Raw genomic sequence first — 15,792 nt, 5'->3', positions numbered from 1 at the left:
TGCCCAAATAAAATCTTAGCTAAGCATTATTGTTGACTGAGTAGTCATTTGCGTTTCACAGTCGATGCTTATTTTCTACAAAATTCTATTGTGATATATGGCAGCACAATGAAAAACATTTGTTTACAAATACCATCTGACAAAATGAAATTATTGTTGATGAAAAATAACTTTGCGACGAATAAATTTAGAATCTGGGAAATGGATGGAAACAATAAAAGGACACCGAATTTCACCGCAAGCGAGTGTGGGCACCTATTGCAACTCGCAGGAAAGAATATAACCGTCATTGAATGCAAGAAATTCCAAAAAAATTTTCAGCAAATAATTTTTATTTTATTTTTTGACAAATAAGTCAATATTCAAAACAAAAATCAGCTGTTACTTAAGCACTGCTTAAGTCTCCCATTTTCAGTACTTAAGCAGAACTTAAGTATGAGCTGTAAAACGCAATATTTCTGTTTTATCTTAAGCACAACCTAAGCACTGACTGTGAAACCGGGCATAAGAAGGATATTACATTTTACCGAACAAACAAATATTTGTTTTGTGGTGAATATAATTGTTAGTGCTTGTGTTCTCCATAATATATGTATAACTCGATGATTTAAGTATTGAAAATTATCAAGGTGAAGATTTCGAAAACAGTTTAGAAGATGAGTCCCATGAAGTTCATTAACAAACAAAGGCGTAATGAATTGCCAATTCAAATGTATAAACTTTTAACTTACAGTGAAGCCTTGTGCCAGCATGTGTTCCAGACAAGTTGTCAAAACTACAAGAAATACAATACAAGTGCCTGTAACATAAATATCACAAATAAAAAAATATTTGCAATTTTCCTCATTTAAGTGCCTTTTAATATTTTTGGCATTGATGTGCAACATTATTGAAATTGAACATTTAGTAGAAAAGCTTTTTAAAATAACTCAAAATTTTCATCAGAAAAAAATTACTAACTTTTTAATCATAATTAATTAATCATTTAATGAATAAAGTGTATTATTAATATATTAAATAAATGTGGATGTGAATATTTGAGAAAAAATGTGTTAAGTACCCCGAGGTACTTAAGCGGGATTCATTTAAGTACCTTTCCAGCTTTAATGCAACAAACGTGTTACATTTTTAACAGTTGCACTTAAGAGGGGATTACTGTAATTAAAGATTACTACAAATTTTAACCGTATTTTTTTATTCGTGTTTGAAGTAAACGACCACAGAAACAATAAAATATTGTTATATATTTTTATAAATATAATTACTTCTAACTATAATTTCTCCTAAATATATCAAATCACTTATTAATATAGAATTTATTTTTTATCAATAAAACATGTTTAGATGCTTGAATTAATCCAAATGTTTTCCCCATACAAACAAATAAAATTTATTTAATGTTTTTAGAAAAGTTTTTGTATTTTCTATTTACATGTAAATTTTGTAGTTTTTTCTTGGCCTCTTACCATGCTTTCCATTTTTAAGTCATTGGACATTACAATACTGTCCTTATTACCGGCGAATTCTTCGTTGAAAGGCCAGGGAGCGGTACTCGCAGTTTAAATGAAAGTTTCTATGCGATTCTTAAGGGCGAATTGACAAAAGTATCCGAAACTCTACCCTGCAAGACGAGTAGAGTTACTTATCTTATGGAATATTGGTTACCAGTAAAGAAAGCTTGTATTATTTTTTGGTCTCTCTTGTTCTAGCAGCAGGAAAAAAGTTATCATTTCTCCTCTTTTACAGCATGTCGGTGTGATTATCTTGCACGCTCTCTCTAATTGATTTTGGTGCAAATCCTGCATATGTCTTTCTGCTCTAATTTTTCCATTGTGTTGGAAAGGCATATGTCACTCTGTGGTTAGCATAGCCCCCTGTAGTAGTTTTTGATTTAATCAGCCATCTATCAGTGGAGACTGTTCGATTTATCATTTTCAGGGTAACCCTTTAATCACACGTACCCCAGCAAATCATGGGTACTGAAACTCCAACACATTCAAAGAAATTTTAATAACACCACTAATACCACCACATACACACATATGCAACAAAGGGCAAAATGTGCATAAACATTTACCTCAACTCTTCTCTCGTACAGCACTCTGCATAATAGAAAGAAACAACCAAAGTGCTCGTGTTTGATCAAGTTTTGTTTTGAGCTACTTATATCATGGCTGCTTGTGAAGTATTATTTTGCGTGTTTTATTTAAATCAGTGATCTGCAGCCTAATTAAAGTTTAAATTAATGAAGCATGCATTTTTAAATAAGTAAAACATAAAATAAAAGTATTCTAAATCCAAAATATGGAATTGAAGAAGGTGATACAGTAATACTTCATTGCACTGTCAATTCGAAGCACGCAAAAATTTCCATACAGATATTTCAAACCTCATACGGCGCGTTAAAGGTACGCAAACTTATTGGTGTCACTTATGGTAGCTGCGTAGAACTTTCGAAGCGATGGAATATGTGCTGCAAGCAAATCCAGAACTATGGATGCAAATGCTGCTACATCGAACAAAAATCATTTACACACCAGATATTAGGCTTAATGTCACTTTTTTTTACATGCAATTAAACCTTTTCGTCAAAACAAGCACGAGAATTAGAACGACATGGTTTAGGTGATTTTGTAACCGTTTATCATCGCGACGTGTGTCAATTGGGTTTACCAATGAGCTAGAGGGCAAAGCAAATGCAGTATTTTTGGACTTACCGGCACCTCAGTTGGCCATACCAGCAGCTGAAGAGAGGGTAAATTTAAGTGAATGTTTGTGATCATACAAATTTAATTAGGAGGACATTTTTGATTAATTTTCACCTTGTATTGAGGAATCATAACGTTATTGTATCGCTTTACAAGGACATGGATTCAACGAAATTAGTTCAATGGAAATACTACAGCAAGAGTATGGATGTTATGACTAGAACGTTGCCCGTGCTATATTTAGAATTCCTGAAACATAAGGTAATTATTACCAACTTTTATGTTGTAAAATACAAATTTTACTTTATATTTTATAGAAAACCTCCTCCCTGAAATTGGATAAATCTAGTACTTGTGAAATTAATGAATGAAAAGATCTTACAAAAACTTCTAAAGAAACCAAAAGAGTCCTCACATAATGTGCGCAGCTTACACTTCTAGGCCGCTCGGGGTATTTGAGATTTGCCACTCTTCCTCCAGCCGTTGTTCGATAGCAAAAATTGTTCAGCTATTAAATACGTTATTCATATGTATATAGTGTAGTACGATAATACATGTATAAAAGAAATATAATAATAAACACCTAAATGGCATGATATTTTCAATAAAGTGGTTTTGTTATTAAATTCTCATTTGGGATTTTAGTAGAACTAACCGAAAATAGCGGGTATAGTTTCTAGTTAGTTGATTCGCTGGTTTGGGTCTTTCATCCGTAATAGTACCAAGAACAGTACTGAAAGTGCACTGTAGCAAAGTAGTTCGCAGTTTTGGGTCTTTCATCCGTGATTGTACCAAGATCATTCACAGAATTGTGCAAGAGGTATATATAAATTGTTAAATGATGAATGTAATGTGCAAGAAAGGGATGAACGATCACACGTACACAATAGTTTCGGTACTTTTGTCAATTCGCCCTTAAGAATGGCATAGAAACTTTCATTGAAACTGCTAGTACCGCTCCCTGGCATTTCACCGAAGAATTCGCCGGTACCTGTCTTGCAGGGACTGGTCATTTGTTGGGTCACCGTTTCGTTACTTAAATTTGGTTCATTGGTCTTCATTCTATAGGTCACCTACTTTTCCGTTTAAAAATGAAAAATTGAAATTGTTTTATTTTTATTTATATTTATTTAATTGTATGAGGTATTTACATTTAAAAATTAGTATGGTATTTTACATTTTTAATAATTATTATAGATTAATTTTTAAATATTAGCATTTCAGTAGAAAGTAAACTTTCATTTTTACAAACGTTTTTACGGCAATCATTTATACATTGACAAAATTTACATATTTTACATATAAAGTTAGTATTAATTATTAAATTTTTATAATTTACAATGTCTCAAAAGTTTTAATTATTGTTTTTTTTTGTTGTTATACAATACAAATTAAAATTCACTACTATTACAATTGTTACATATGTATATTCGTAGATTCATTTGTATATAGATACTAATTTAACAATATTTTACATTTATATTAATAAATTTAGTGCTATTGCTTACGTTCAAAATTTATAAATTAACAATCACAATATTGAAAATGATAAATTAAATAAATGTAAGTGTTAAAAGAGCTATTCTAAAAGCTCGATGTAATTTATAGTACATCATCCGATGCCTGAAAAATATTTAAAGTTGGTTAGAAATAATTAAAACATCTATATTCGTAGAACAAACCTTGTTATTTGCCTGTTGCGTTGTGCGATTTTACTTTTATTGTGAATTTGAATATGTATAACTTGTTGTTGCTGATACACTTGTTACACCATTTGGCGATTATCCACCAATATTATAAGCTTGGGAAGTATTAATACCAACACTGTTAAATAATAAGAATATCATTATTGTATTGTCTTAGTTTTGCAAATAAATTCGTTTCAATAATACCTGTTGTTGTAGCATATTTTGTGTTGTATTTCTAGGTGCATGATTTTTGTTACTTCCTGACACAGAGGACTACGAGTGCTTCTTCCGTCATACGTCAAATTTGTAATATACGATTGATGAGCGATTGTCGTTGTATGCCTTGAAGAACTGCTGGTAGGATTCCCCAGACCCATACCAAGTATAGCTACCTTCCTATATGGGAGTATATGGGTGGTATCCAGCTTAAGCTTTCTCCGAAGTTTGCAAATATCTGAAAAGGATAATAAAAAGATAAAAGTATATTGTAACAAAAGATTTTATGTTTAGTATATACATATATAAGGTTTGATATTATCAACTCACCCATCTGCCTAAAGTGGGACAATCCTTTTTCTGCTTCTCTTTTTAGTTTTGTATGTACGCACCAGATGTGCGTCGCAGCTCGCTTTGCCTTCCGAAACCAATTTCTGCTGTTATTTCCTCAAAATAAGCTGCAGCATCCAGTCAACCATAGTACTGTAAAGAGAAAATTAAATAAATGCAAAATAATATCAGTAATAAATTATTAATGTGCACTTACATCCACTCACTTAAAATTTTCTTTTCATATGAATGGCGACCATGGCGGAGATTTTGATCGGTTCATTGTGGTACGTGCATCTCTCTCCTATACATACAAAAGTTAGGGTTAATGAATGTTGCCACTCTAACTACCGAGATTGGCATTTAACTACAAAAAGTTACTATTGCGTATGTGTAAAAAACTTTGTATGTGTAGTGGTGTATGAGTTAGCTCCGTCTTGTAGGGTAGTGTTCGTGTGATCGGTCATCCCTTCCTTGCACATTACATTCATCATTTAGCAATATATATATACCTCTTGCACAATTCGGGAAATGATCTTGGTACAATCACGGATGAAAGACCCAAAACTGTGAACGAAAACTACATGCGTACTTTCAGTACTGCGACCCACAAAAGCCCAGAAACTATACCCGCTATTTTCGGTTAGTTCTACCAAAACCCCAAATAAGAATTTAATAACAAAATCATTAATAACATTTCATATTAATTGAAAATATCATGCCATTTACGTGTTTATTATTATATTAACTTTATACATGTATTGGAAGGAAGTGTAAGCTGCGCACATTAAGTGAGGACTTTTTTGTTTGTTCAGGAGTTTTTGTAGGATCTGTTATTTCATTAATTTCACTAGTACTAGATTCGTCCGTTTTCTGGGAGGAGGGTTTCTGTGAAATATAAAGTAAAATTAGAATTTTTACAACATAAAAGTTGGTAATAATTACCTTATGTTTCAGGAATTCTAAATATAGCACGGGCAACGTTCTAGTCATAACATCCATGCTCTTTCTGTAGTATTTCCATTGAACTAATTTCGGTGAATCCATGTCCTTGTAAAGCGATACAACAACGTTATGATTCCTCAATACAAGGTGAAAATTAATCAATAAATTCTCCTAATTGAACATAAAAGGAGTTTTTAAATTTCTATGATAGCAAACATTCACTTAAATTTACCCTTTAATTTCTGAGTTTTAGCTGCTAATGGCACGTCCAACTGAGGGGCCGGTAATTCTAAAAATACTGCAACTGCTTTGCCCTCTAGCTCATGATGATAAACGGTTACCAAAGCACCTAAACAATGTCGTTTCAGTTCTTCCGGGGCTTGTGTAGAGCAAAAGGTTTAATTGCACGTAAAAAAGTGACATTAAACCTAATATCTGGTGTGTAAATGATTTGTGTTCGATGTAGCAGCGTTTGCATCCATAGTTCTGGATTTGCTTGCAGCACATATTCCATCGATTCGAAAATTCTACGCTGCTACCATAAGTGCCACCAATTAGGTTGCGTACCTTTAACTCGCCGTATGAGGTTTGAAATATCTGTATGGAAAATTTTAGAATTTAAGGCAAGATAATATTATTATATTCAACAATTATTTACGTATTCAATGGTTTCGCTCTTGATGTTGACCATTGTTGGCGTAGCTTCTATTTCGTGCTTCGAATTGACAATGCAATGAAGTATTACTGTATCACCCTCTTCAATTCCATATTTTGGCTTTAGAAAACTTTTATTTTACGTTTTTAAAATGCGTGCTTCAATAATTTAAACTTTAATTAGGCTGCAGATCACTGATTTAAATAAAACACGCAAAATAATACTTCACAATCAACCATGATATAGCTCAAAACAAAACTTGTTCAAACATACGAGAACTTTGGTTGTTTCTTTCTCTCATTCGGGGTGCTGTACGAGAAAAGAGTTGAGGTAAATGTTCATGCACATTTTACCCTTTGTTGTAAATGTGTGTATGTAGTAGTGTTATTAAAATTCCCTGTAGTTCGGTACCATTGGGGAAGAGCTAACGATATGACTAATTCCTAATCATTAGAACCAGTTCCATCCCGATTACTCGCAATGTTATTTGACTAACGATTTTTACATTGCAATGTCCTACGAGAGTAATCGAGCGGTGCGACGCTGCAATACCAGTCATTGGTGAAATGACTAGTTTCAAAATCGTTAGTGAATCGCTAATACAGAATCGCTAGCGTTTTCATTACTTCAAAATGGCTAGTGATTTGACTGACTCCAAATCGTTAGTGATTTCGTTAATTCGAAATTACAAGTGGTTTGACTAACTCAAAATCGTTAGCGATTTCATTAATTCAAACTCGCTAGCGATTCTACTGGTTCAATTTTACGAAAATTAAAGAAATTTTTATGAAATTCAAAGCAATAGATTTATTAAATTCAATTATACATATGCATTTTTTATTTATTTTCTTACTTAGTAGTTTTGTTTTCACCATTAGTTCAAACTAATTTATTAAACAAAGATAATGTTTTAACGTGTTTTAAAATATATACTATCTTACATTATATTGTTATTTATTAAATATTTTTTTCCTTATTTACTAAATGATTTTTTTTATTACGTGTTTTTTTTTTACGCTGAAGGGCTTGGCGCGGTTGATTCTCTGGCGATCCAGCGTCTATCCCGGTAGGAATGGACTCTAAAATAAATTAAAATATATTTGTTATTAACTGTTTTAATTAAAAAGCTTGTCCTGTTCTTACCAATAAGGGCGTCGAAAAAAATTTTAAAGCTTTTTAGCGAATTTTTGCCCAACACTCCATCAATATTGTACTGCATGGCCAATTCGTCCGTTATAATATTCTTCAGGTTTTTCACCAACGTATTTTTAATAGGGAAATCGAAAGAAAAAATATTACTTACGTAGTTCTTCTTTCCGATAAAATCCTGCAAAGTAGCAAACTTTTCTAAACTTTTAACGACGCAGATGTCTCTTACCTAAAATTTTTTTTGTTACCTTCATTTGTCTTTATTTTTTATTATTATAACTTCTTTATTATTATTATTTGTTTTATTTCACTTGCAAACTTTTTTAACGTTAATATTATATTGATTGATTATTATAGTATTAATGTAACTTTGATAATTTACTTTACACTTCACTTTTTTAATTTTTTATTCGACTTTAATTTTTTCACAATAACAACACTAAACTATTTTTTTTATTTAAGGAATGTCTGTTCTTTATTGACCTTTTTCGACTGTTCTTCAACTACAATTGACACTAAAGATCTAAACAATTTAGTGTAAAAATAACAAAGGCAGACTGAGCGATCGATCAAACTACAATTCCTGCGAATTTCTGCAGGAATAGTACGGGACACTATATTTCTGTTGAATTTTAATCTGCTCGCACATTGTTGCGGGCAATTGCAAAATTTCTTGTAAATTTGAAAATTAAGAAATTTAGTCGTCCACTTGTACAGTAATCCCCGCTTAAGTGCACCTTCTTAACATGCAAGACCTTTGAGACACTTAAAACGAAAGGCACTTAAATGAATCGAGGTACTTACCAAGCTTTTTCTCAAATACTTCGATCTAATATTTTTTCTTTTAGAATGAAAGTCACATTTATTTCTTATTAATAACAAAAATACTTATTAATAACAATAAAAATGAAAAAAAAATATTACAAAACTATTTACATATATATTTTCCCTTTGACAATACTCATCGCATTCAATAAATATTACATTATTATTAAATAATAAATATTACAGGCATTTAACCGGGGATATACTGTATGTGTGTGTGATTGGCGTTGCAACCGTTTAGCCGGTTATAGCCGAATCGACGATAGTGCGCCACCTGTCTCTCTCCTTCGCAGTTCGGCGCCAGTTGGAGATCCCAAGTGTAACCAGGTCGCTCTCCACCTGGTCCCTCCAACGGAGTGGAGGCCTTCCCCTTCCTCGGCTTCCTCCGGCGGGTACTGCATCGAACACTTTCAGGGCTGGAGTGTTTTCGTCCATTCGGACAACATGACCTAGCCAGCGTAGCCGCTGTCTTTTTATTCGCTGAACTATGTCAATGTCGTCGTACAACTCGTACAGCTCATCGTTCCATCGTCTGCGGTATTCGCCGTTGCCAATGTTCTGAGGACCATAAATCTTGCGCAAAATTTTCCTCTCGAAAACTCCTAGTGTCGTCTCATCTGATGTTGACATCGTCCAAGCTTCTGCACCGTAAAGCAGGACGGGAATGATAAGCGACTTGTAGAGCTTGATTTTGGTTCGTCGAGAGAGGACTTTACTGTTCAATTGCCTACTCAGTCCAAAGTAGCACCTGTTGGCAAGAGTTATTCTGCGCTGGATTTCGAGGCTGACATTGTTCGTGTTGTTGATGCTGGTTCCCAGGTATACGAAATTATCTACGACCTCGAAGATATGACTGTCAACAGTGACGTGGGAGCCAAGACGCGAATGCGCCGACTGTTTGTTTGATGACAGGAGATATTTCGCTTCGCCTCCTTATCCATGCGGGAAAAAGCAGAACAAACGGCGCGGTTGTTGCTTCCGATGATATCAATATCATCGGCGTACGCCAGGAGCTGTACACTCTTGTAGAAGATTGTACCTTCTCGGTTTAGCTCTGCAGCTCTTATAATTTTTTCCAGCATCAGGTTAAAGAAGTCGCACGATAGTGAGTCACCTTGTCTGAAACCTCGTTTGGTATCGAACGGCTCGGAGAGGTCCTTCCCAATCATGACGGAGCTTTTGGTGTTGCTCAACGTCAATTTACACAGCCGTATTAGTTTTGCGGGGATACCAAATTCAGACATCGCGGCGTAAAGGCAACTCCTTTTCGTGCTGTCGAAAGCAGCTTTAAAATCGACAAAAAGGTGGTGTGTGTCGATCCTCTTTTCTCGGGTCTTTTCCAAGATTTGGCGCATGGTGAATATCTGGTCAGTTGTCGATTTTCCAGGTCTAAAGCCACACTGATAAGGTCCAATCAGTTTGTTGACGGTGGGCTTTAGTCTTTCACACAATACGCTCGACAAAACCTTATATGCGATATTGAGGAGACTTATACCACGGTAGTTGGCGCAGATTGTGGGGTCTCCCTTCTTATGGATTGGGCAGAGCACACTGAGATTCCAATCGTCAGGCATGCTTTCTTCCGACCATATTCTGCAAAGAAGCTGATGCATGCACCTTATCAGTTCTTCGCCGCCGTATTTGAATAGTTCTGCCGGTAATCTATCGGCCCCCGCTGCTTTGTTGTTCTTCAAGCGGGTAATTGCTATTCGAATTTCTTCATGGTCGGGTAATGGAACATCTATTCCATCGTCATCGATTGGGGGATCGGGTTCGCCATCTCCTGGTGTTGTACTCTCACTGCCATTCAGCAGGTCGGAGAAGTGTTCCCTCCATAATCCCAGTATGCCCTGGACATCGGTTACCAGATTACCACCTTGGTCTCTACATGAGGATGCTCCGGTCTTGAAACCTTCGTTAAGTCGCTTCATTTTTTCATAAAATTTTCGAGCATTCCCTCTGTCTGCCAGCTTCTCAAGCTCTTCGTACTCACGCATTTCGGCCTCTTTCTTTTTTTGTCTGCAAATGCGTCTCGCTTCCCTCTTCAGCTCTCGGTATCTATCCCATCCCGCACGTGTTGTGGTCGTTTGCAAGTTTGCGAGGTAGGCAGTCTGTTTTCTCTCCGCTGCGAGACGGCATTCCTCATCGTACCAGCTTGTTTTTTGTCGTTGCCGAAAACCAATTGTTTCGGCTGCAGCGGTACGCAGTGAGTTTGAGATGCCGTTCCACAGTTCCCTTATACCGAGATGCTGATGAGTGCTCTCAGAGAGCAGGAGTGCAAGTCGAGTAGAGTATTTCGTGGCTGTCTGTTGCGATTGCAGCTTTTCGACGTCGAACCTTCCTTGTGTTTGTTGACGGGCATTCTTTGCTGCACAGAGGCGGGTGCGTATCTTCGCTGCGACCAGATAATGGTCCGAGTCTATATTTGGTCCTCGGAGCGTACGCACGTCTAAAACACATTAGACATGTCTTCCGTCTATCACAACGTGATCGATTTGGTTCCGCGTGTTTCGATCAGGAGACAGCCAAGTAGCTTGATGTATTTTTTTATGCTGGAATCTGGTACTACAGACGACCATATTTCGGGCCCCAGCGAAGTCGATCAGCCTCAGGCCGTTTGGCGATGTTTCGTCATGGAGGCTGAATTTTCCGACTGTTGTGCCAAAGACACCTTCTTTACCCACCCTGGCGTTAAAATCACCAAGCACGACTTTTACATCGTGGCGGGGGCAGCGCTCATAGGTGCGTTCTAGGCGCTCATAGAAAGCATCTTTGGTCACATCGTCCTTCTCTTCCGTTGGGGCGTGGGCGCAAATCAGCGATATGTTGAAGAACCTCGCTTTGATGCGGATTGTGGATAGACGTTCATCCACCGGGGTGAATGCCAGGACTCTGCGACGGAGTCTCTCTCCCACCACAAATCCAACACCAAATTTGCGCTCCTTTATATGGCCGCTGTAGTAGATGTCACAAGGACCCACCTTCTTCCGTCCTTGTCCCGTCCATCGCACTTCTTGGATGGCGGTGATGTCAGCCTTAAGTCGTATGAGGACATCAACCAGCTGGGCAGAGGCACCTTCCCAATTAAGGGTCCGGACATTCCAGGTGCATGCCCTTATATCATTATCCTTAAAACGTTTGCAGGGGTCGTCATCAAAAGGGGGGTGTCTCATCCGAGGCTTTCGTAGATTTTTCATTGGGGGGTGTTTGTATGTGGTGGGTCCCAAACCCTACGCACAACCGCATAAGCGGGCTTCGCCTTCTCACTTTAGCTCGCCTTCAAACGGATGTCTGTTGGCTACCCAGAGGATACTTGGTCTAAAACCGGAAGTCGTGAGCTGCTTGAACCATGTGGAGAAGAATCGCTTCTGACCACTCCCAAGTGAGTGACAATCAAAAGCTTTTCTCACTTGCGTGAACTTCTACACATGATCCCATCCTCCATATGTATATTATCAGTAAATCGCACACTTTTCGTTCAATCGGAATAATGTTGTTATTGCAATTTCATATACGCATTGAGTTTCGTTTTTAGGGGTGGGTTTTTTCAGATTCGATGCCTCGTTGTATTACAAATCATTAGCGAAAAGACTAACTACCGGTAATGCATGAAATCGCTAGTAGAATTCGCGCTCTGGTAATCGCTTGACACCAGCCGAACTACAGGGTTTCTTTGAATGTGTTGGAGGATGCAATTAACAAACTTAAGTGGAAGACTATAGAACCGCTAGATATGTTTTTAGTAGTATTCGATGCTAACGAGACATTAGGAAGGTTATGAGATCAAAAGCATTCTTAATACTGTTGTCAAGGTTGAGCCTATTAAAGCCTCTAAATTAATTCCTCAGTGCAAAAACCATCAAGCTTTTGGGCATACAAAAAACTTCTGCGATACGCCATCGAGATATGTGAAATGTGGAGGCAAACATCCTACAACTGAATGCAGCAAAGCCGAAAAAGATCCTGCCAAATGTTCAACTGCGGCGATTCTCATCCTACAAGCTTCCGTGGTTGTGTCGTTGCAAAAGAACTGTAAAAAATTAGAGATAAAAAGAATGGTAATATACTTGAGGAGAATGTCAATGCTCAGACGAAAAACGCGGAGTTGTACTCAGCTACCATAAGTGACACCAATTAGGTTGCGTACCTTTCACGCGCCGTATGGGGTTTGAAAATTCTGCATGGAAAATTAATTACAATTAAAGTCAATATAATATTATTATATTCAATTATCATTTACGTATTTATGGTTTCGCCCTTTTTGTTGACTCATATTTTACGTTTTATATATATATTTGGCGTAGAAATCGCTTAAGCGATTATAGCCGAAACCACCAGAGCGCGCCACTTGTTCCTCCTTTTTGCTTTTTGGCGCCAACTGGAAACACCAAGTGTAACCAGGTCGCTCTCCACCTGGTCTTTCCAACGAGTGAAGTGGAAGACTTCCTCTGCTTCCACCAGCGGGTGCTGCATTGAACACTTTCAACGCTGGATTGTTTTCGTCCATTCGGACAACATGACCTAGCCAGCGTAGCCGCTGTCTTTTTATTCGCTGAACTATGTCAATGTCGTCGTACAACTCGTACAGCTCATCGTTCCATCGTCTGCGGTATTCGCCGTTGCCAATGTTCAGAGGACCATAAATCTTACGCAAAACCTTTCTCTCGAAAACCCCAAGAGTCATCTCATCGGATGTTGTCATCGTCCACGCTTCGGCTCGGTCCATGATCAGGACGGGAATAATGAGCGACTTGAAGAGTTTGATTTTTGTTCGTCGAGAGAGGACTTTACTTTGCAATTGCCCAATCAGTCCAAAGAAACACCTGTTGGCAAGAGTGGTTCTGCGTTGGATTTCAAAGCTGACATTGTTGGTGTTGTTAACGTTGGTTCCCAAGTAGACGAAACTATCTACTACTTCAACGTGGGAGCCAAGACGCGAGCGCGCTGACTGTTTGTTTGATGATAGGAGACATTTCGTCTTGTCCTCATTCACCACCAGACCCATACGCTTCTCTTCTTTATCTAGTCTAGAAAAAGCAGATCAAACGGCGCGGTTGTTACTTCCGATGATCTCAATATCATCGGCATACGCCAGTAGCTGTACACTCTTGTAGAAGATTGTACCTTCTCTATTTAGCTCTGCAGCTTGTATTATTTTTTCCAGTAATAGATTGAAGAAGTCGCACGATAGTGAGTCACCCTGTCTGAAGCCTCGTTTGGTATCGAACGGCTCGGAGAGGTCCTTCCCGATCCTGACGGAGCTTTTGATGTTGCTCAACGTCAGTTTACATAGCCGTATTAGTTTTGCAGGGATACCAAATTCAGACATCGCGGCATAAAGGCAGCTCCTTTTGGTGCTATAGAAGGCAGCTTTAAAATCGATGAAAAGATGGTGAATGTCGATTCTTCTCTCTCGGGTCTTTTCCTAGATTTGGCGCATGGTGAATATCTGGTCCATTGTTCCAGGTGTAAGGCCACACTGATAAGGTCCAATCAGTTCGTTGACGGCGGGCTTTAGTCTTTCACACAATACTCTCGACAAAACCTTAGAGACTTATACCACAGTAATTGAGATTGTGGGGTCGGGCATGCTTTCTTCCGACCCTATTCTACAAAGAAGCTGATGCATGCACCTTATCAGTTCATCGCCGCCGTATTTGAATAGCTCGGCCGGTAGTCCATCGGCCCCCGCCGCTTTGTTGTTCGTCAAGCGGGTAATTGCTATTCGAATTTCTTCATGGTCGGGTAATGGAATATCTATTCCATCGTCATCGATTGGGGTATCGGTTTCGCCATCTCCTGGTGTGTACTTTCACTGCCATTCAGCAGGAAGTGTGTTCCCTCCATAATCCCAGTATGCTCTGGACATCCGTTACCAGATTACCTCCTCGGTCCCTACATGATAATGCTCTGGTCTTGATACCTTCTGTAAATCGAGTGATCTTTTCATAAAATTTTCAAGCATTACCCATGTCGGCCAGCTTTTCAAGCTTTTCATACTCACGCATTTCGGCCTCTTTTTACGTCTGCAAATGCGTCTCGCTTCCCTCTTCAGTTCTCGATATCTGTCCCACCCCGAACGTGTTGTGGTCTTTCGCAACGTTGCAAGGTAGGCAGTCTGTTTTCTCTCCACTGCGGAACGACAACTCTCATCGTACCAACTGGTTTTTTGACGTTGCCGGAGACCAATTGTTTCGGCTGCAGCAGTATGCAATGAGTTTGAGATGCCGTTCCACAGCTCCCTTATATCGAGATGCTGATGAGTGCTCTCAGAGAGCAGGAGTGCAAGTCGAGTAGAAAATCGCTCGGCTGTCGGTTGTGATTGCAGCTTTTCGACGTCGAACCTTTCTTGTGTTTGTTAACGGGCGTTCTTTGCACTCTCTGCACAGAGGCGAGTGCGTATCTTTGCTGCTCCTAGATAATGGTCCGAGTCAATATTTGGTCCTCGGAGCGTACGCACGTCTTAAACACTGGATACATGTCTTCCGTCTATCACAACGTGATCGATTTGATTGCGCGTGTTTCGATCAAGGGACAGCCATGTTGCTTGATGAATTTTCTTGTGCTGGAATCTGGTACTACAGACAGCCATATTTCGGGCCCCACCAAAGTCGATCAGCTTCAGGCCGTTTGGCGATGTTTCGTCATGGAGGCTGAATTTTCCGACTGTTGTGCCAAAGACACCTTTACCCACCCTGGCGTTAAGCGCCAAGCACAATTTTGACATCGTGGCGGGGGCAGCGCTCATAAGTACGTTCTCACATCGTCCTTCTCTTCCGTTGGGGCATGGGCGCAAATCAGCGAAATGTTTAAGAACCTCGCTTTGATGCGGATTGTGGCAAGACGTTCATCCACCGGGGTGAATGCCAGGACTCGGCGACGGAGTCTCTCTCCCACCACAAATCCAACACCAAATTTGCGCTCCTTTATATGGCCGCTGTAGTAGATGTCACAAGGACCCACCTTCGACCGTCCTTGTCCCGTCTATCGCACTTCTTGGATGGCGGTGATGTCAGCCTTTAGTTGTATGAGGACATCAACCAGCTGGACAGAGGCACCTTCCCAATTAAGGGTTAGGACATTCCAGGTGCATGCCCTCAAATCATGATCCTTAGTACGTTTGCAGGGGTCGTCATCAAAAGGCTCTGATTGTTTTTTCATTGGGGAGGTTTTTTTACTTTTACGGTTTACTTATATAAAAAGTGGTTCAATAATTTGAACTTTAATTAGGTTGCAGATTACTGATTTAAAGAAAATAATCGCCCCTATTCCCGTT

General features: G+C 38.5%; 1 long non-coding RNA gene across 2 annotated transcripts; it reads right to left on the bottom strand.

The window, feature by feature from the left end:
* Positions 1-3,965: 3,965 nt before the first annotated feature.
* LOC128920059 (uncharacterized) lies at positions 3,966-5,451 on the bottom strand. Of its 2 annotated transcripts, none has more exons than XR_008470181.1 (5): positions 5,170-5,451; positions 4,943-5,095; positions 4,601-4,850; positions 4,391-4,532; positions 3,966-4,331 (listed from the first exon to the last, which is right to left on the bottom strand). It is a non-coding gene; the product is annotated as an uncharacterized LOC128920059 (long non-coding RNA). The 2 variants fall into 2 exon arrangements; XR_008470180.1 differs by having other exon boundaries at positions 3,967-4,331; positions 5,160-5,448.
* Between the last annotated feature and the right edge of the window lie 10,341 nt (positions 5,452-15,792).

Source organism: Zeugodacus cucurbitae, chromosome 3, assembly GCF_028554725.1.
Source record: "Zeugodacus cucurbitae isolate PBARC_wt_2022May chromosome 3, idZeuCucr1.2, whole genome shotgun sequence".
Taxonomy (NCBI): domain Eukaryota; kingdom Metazoa; phylum Arthropoda; class Insecta; order Diptera; family Tephritidae; genus Zeugodacus; species Zeugodacus cucurbitae.
The sequence above is the reverse complement of the archived record's forward strand: the minus strand, read 5'-3'. Positions and strand labels throughout refer to the sequence as shown.